A 5,555-nucleotide genomic window follows, 5' to 3' on the forward strand; every position below is an offset into this window, starting at 1 on the left:
TGTTCCTGGCTCTTCATTCCTTCCCAGGAGATTTAATAGAAGGTGGTGATATTACAAGTAAACAAAAAACACTGTAGAGAATTTGATCAATATTGCTTTGAATTTGTAGTTTGACAGTATTTTATTTCAGACGTTAAGCGTTGTTTTAGATAAGCAGACTCTGTTAAACATGATTTGGTGGGATTTTATTTGAAATATATACCTCAATGTCCATGGAGGTTTGATATAAAATGTAATTTTATGTTACTGTTTTGATTTGGTTTTATTGTAAGAGTGAGAATAAACCTATAAAATGGTTTATAGTTCTTTCTTCTTTTTCTGCAATAAAGTAGTCTGTAGAAATTTGAAATTTTGTGTTCCTTGTGGGTGAGTTAAATCCTTCTTTAGAATCACTAGGATTCAATATGTCTTCTTGAAATTGCAACAAAGTTATTGAACTGACTTATTTAATAGTGTGCATTGACTTCTGAATTTCTATTTCTTCTTTAGAAAAATTGCATTAAATTTTCTCCTAAAATTATTGATATTACAAAGTATAGAGCATAGGACTTCTTCAATATTGTTAGTCTGTACTTCTGTGTATTCATTGATCATTTGGACAGAGGCTTATTTTAATTACTTAAATTACCTGAGAAAAAAATTCACTTGATAGGAGTATTTAATTTTGTAAATTCCAAACTTAAATGAATAACATAGATATGCATTATGTTTGGAGATCAAATTTTCATACAAGTATTTTCTTATTCAAGACCTAATGTTAAAATTTTTTCATTTAGATAAAGATAGATTACATGAATTTTAGACATTTCCAATTTAAATTTATTTGATATATCTTGAAAGTAGAAGGGTACTTTTCAAATAAGTTTCTTTAATTGTACTTAATTGAAACCAAAGGTTTGACTAAAGTACTTTCCTGGGAACGTATTCAGTCAACTAGTCAAAAAGGCTAATATCAAAAGAGACTAATAGTACAACTTGTTCAATGAAGATAGTTTTCACAGCTGTGTGAAATGATATAGTAATGTGCTGCCTAATGACATTTTGGTCAATGACAGATTGCATATATAATAGTATTCTCATACTATTATATGATTTAGTGACATTATAGCCCTGTTAGTTTATGTAAGTACACTCAATGGCATTTTTTAACTTTTCCCTAATAGCAAACACTAAAGATAAAAAAATTATATAAATGATTTTTCCATCACTGGAACATAAATCCTGACATTCAGAACATAAAGAAGGGAATGTCTATTTTGACATGCAATTTCCAAGGGTTCAGTTCATTGTTGTCTGGCTCTAAGGCAGAAAAATCAAGGTGGAACGGCATGGCAAAGGAAAGCTGATCAACCCATGACATCCAGAAATGAAAGAGAGAAGGGGAGAAATGGGAAGAGTAAATCCTTCCAGCTCATGCCCCCAGTGACCCACCTCCTCCAACTGGACCCGACCTCCTAGTAACACATTCAGCTAAGAACTAATCACCTTCCAAGCTCCACATAGAGTTTGGGGAACATTTTAGATACTCAATGATTGAATTCCATCCTGATCCCCAAACAATTCATGTCTGTTTCATGATGCAAAATGCATTTAGTCCATCTCTAAGATCACCGTAGTGTGAAAAAGTTCAGCCCTGCTAAAAGTCTAAGTTCAAACATACATTTTAATCAGTGGGTCCTGTAAGGTTTTAGAATGCTTGGTGTAGTACTCTGTAGGTCCTCATTAAAGACTGAGCAAGAAAATTTCATCTCAACCACTAAGAAATATTATAATAAAGAATTAAAATCTTAAAAATAAATAAATAAATAAAAGTCTAAATTTAAAGTATCTTCTGAGAATGAAGGTAAACTCTAAGATTTGTTTTAAAAACAGCGAGGTAAAGGTAATCACACATTAAGCTTTTGGAATCAAATGTACAAGAAGCCTACTAAGTCTCTGAGATATGTACTTTGAAGTACAAATCCATTTTCAGTATATATAATTTGTCACTACCTGGCATTGAAAAAGTACCCTAGCTGGGTATGTAGCTCAGCAGCACAGCAGCTGCCTGGCAAGCATGAGGTTGTGAGTTCAATCCCCTGTACAAAAAAAAAGAAAAGAAAGAAAAGAAAAGTACCCTGTGGCCAGTAAACACTTCTGCATAAGAAATGCCTTGAAGAAACTGTTCATCATAAAGAATGCAATATTTTACAATTTACAATTTAGTTGTGGGTAGGTGACTAATGATGAAAAACTAAAAGCTACAATGTGACAAAACTGAGGACTCTGGAGAATATACACTGGAGAGTAAAAAAAGGAAGCCAAACTGTCCCTTCTTAGGGACACTGTGAAAGAATAACTCTTACTGTCACAGAATTTAGTACTCATGAGCAGTAAGTGAACTCTTTTATTTATGAAGGAGAATTTTACAGTGATAATGCTGTCCTTATCCAATAATTTTGTATTGAGGTCACTTGAGAAACATGGTATATCTTTTTTTCCCTTGTCTTTGGATCAAGGCATGCCACTTGTGGTTCTTATACAAAGATTTATCATAATGTCAAGAAAGTTCTTTGATTGATTCTCAATTTAGCTTCCTGCCTTGACCCCTTCTGTACAGAAAGAAAACTTTAAGAATAATGTGACCCTACTAACAATTATAAAGAAGAGAAGGGGAGTTGTTCGCTTTCTCTAGATGTTTTACTAATTTTTAAATACAAGAGTTGCTTTTAAATTTTCTCTATTTAGTTCATAGCATTAGTAGGTTATGGAGAAATCAAGTAGTTTATCTATAATGCTTTTAATGGAAAAGAAAGAATGTACATTTGACATTTAAGTGGTCTGACAAGTATTTTACTGTCCTATAGTTACGAATTACATACTTCCTTTTGATTAAGAAGAGATGCAATTAACAGATTCAGATCTTTTCACTCCAGAATGAAAAATTGACTCTTCCACATCATAAACCCTTCAAAAAGAAAATATTTTTCCTAGTTAGGCTTATAGCTAAATATCAATTCAAAATTTATAATAGCATTAACATATAACATATTTACTGCATAGGTAAGGAATGCTTTGGTCATTTGGAACCTTTATTTATGCTCAACTTAAATATTTGCTTTTTACCAAATGCTATGGAAGATCAAAATACTATGTATAGGAAATGTGTATTACAATGACTGGCCTTGACCTAAAAACATTCTTTAAAAATAATTGATCATAGTATTTTATGTTCTTGCATTAACATTTTAACCTTTATGTATATCTACTCTAATTTTTCACTAGTCTAATGAAGACAATATTGAAAAGGTAGTTCACTGAGATATCAATTAACATTTAATTGAAGGCAATTATATATATATACATATATATATATACATATATATATACATATATATATATACTAAATTCAATAATTTATGATTACTCAATTCATCTCCTCAAAAATCTTGTATCTTGATAGCTACTGAGAAAACAAAACTCAGTGAAATCAGGCTTTTCTGTTTAACTAACTGGCCTACATGTCAGTCATTTGTCAGTCATTCAACTGTAAATTCATTTTTTGTTGTTTTCTTGAGACAGGATCTCACTATGCAGTTCAACCTGGCCTTGAGCTAACTTTGTAGCCAAGGCTGGTCTCAAATTTGCAATGATCCTTCTGCCTCAGGCTTTGGAGTGCTGAGATTATAGGTGAGCAGTACCATGGCTGGCTGTGAATTCATTTTTAAGTTAAAAATACTAAAGTTATTTTAAAAAATTCAATGTTATAATAGTACCTTGAATAATTCTGGTTTAATTTGACATTGCTGAGCCCACAAAATTGTTTTTTAAAGCTGCCCTTGTTAAACCATTGGACTAGACCAATATACAGAAATCATGTTGTAGAATTAAAGAACTACTGGATAGAAAATAAGGTCAGAGCACCCAAAGGAGAAAATTCAGCCAAGTAATCTTTCTCTAACAGGGTATAAAGGAAAACTGCTGATAACTGAGGACTATGTCATTAAAAACTTGGCAAGATAATGTATCAAAATAATTAAAGTCATTACATTTTAAAATTCTGGTTTTGCTCCCTAATGACCTATCAATCTAAAACCTTGGAATTCTGGATATTACATGACATTTTTTAAGGCCCTGTATAATTAATGAAAGAGCGTAAATTGCTCTTTATTTCTTGAAAATTTTATGTAGGTATAGTTTATGTAGTTTATATTCTTTGTATTAAACTACTCTGCATTCCTTTACCATTTTTTATATGAACAAAATATGGAAAATGACACAAGTTATATAAAGAAATGAGAGAACAAATCTACCATTTTACCAAATTATTAAAACCTTGAAAGCATTGCCTTTGTATGATGGAACACATGATACTAACAAACTAAACATCACTTTCTTCCCATTATTTTACAGAAATAATGTAAGACATCATCCCTGGCCGATAAGAGGTAACTGTTCAGTGGGACAGCCAGATTGCCAAATCTGTCTTTTCAATGTAATATTTTTAGTACAGTCTGTAAACATACATTATTTGTATCTGTCTTAATTACTTTTCTCTGGTTGCTAAGACAAAATACACAAGGCAGGGTGGCCTGGCTGTACAGCATCAGTTTATGGGGGTAGAAGACAGAAAAAGCAACAAGAGCAAAAAAAGGGGGAGCCTCTTTCTGTCACTTTTTTATTTATTCAGACTGCTGGGATTATGGCAGTGCCAGTTCAATCAGTCGAGTGATCCAACAGCCACCCACCCTTGATCTCAGCACCCTTAATCCCAACATTGTACTACGAATCAAACACAAACTCTAGATTCAGCTCTCTCAAAACAACCTGCACCTCCGTGACTGCAGGAGGTACTGGGGAATCATCTAGACAAAACCATAATATTATTGACACTTATGTTATCAATCTTGGTTACAAACAGGAGTTCCAGAGACAGTGTCTGCCCTTGTGAAACTAATAATCTAGCTAAGTATAAAATGTCACTATTATTAAAGGAGGTATTAAAATCTGGAAAAAAGTTTTCTGAGTCATCAGCACCAACAATGGGGATGTATGGTGTGTGTGCATGTACAGCTAGCAGTCAGTTGGTCATTGTCAAAAGTGAGTCCAGCAAGAATTTGTTCTTCAGTTGAAGGTAAACATACTTCACAAAATGATTAAATTAGTAATAATTAGGCACAATTGTAACTTTTTTAATGAAGTGCACAATAAGATTTTATGTGACTAGAGGAAATAATAATATATGGAATCATTAAATCAAGGATAAATGATTTGCCAGAATTTGATATTATAGCAAGTGATAATAGTTTAGGGAAACAATTCAAGTAGAGTCTTGACAGAGCAATATCTTACATGGTCATTTTCTTTTAGTTATGTCATTCAATCAAACACATAACACAGTTTCTGCAGATCCATATTTAATAATTTATTTCTACATCTATGTTATCATAGAACAAATGTAGACTACCCACAGAACAATGCATCATTGGAAATTAAGGAGAAAATTCTTTTTTTTTTCAATTCTATTAAAGAACTTTATTTATAATTTCCTTTTTTTTTCTTTTCAAAGTTTTATT

Source organism: Octodon degus, unplaced genomic scaffold (assembly GCF_000260255.1).
Source record: "Octodon degus isolate 3935 unplaced genomic scaffold, OctDeg1.0 scaffold00097, whole genome shotgun sequence".
In the NCBI taxonomy this organism is placed as follows: Eukaryota; Metazoa; Chordata; class Mammalia; order Rodentia; family Octodontidae; genus Octodon; species Octodon degus.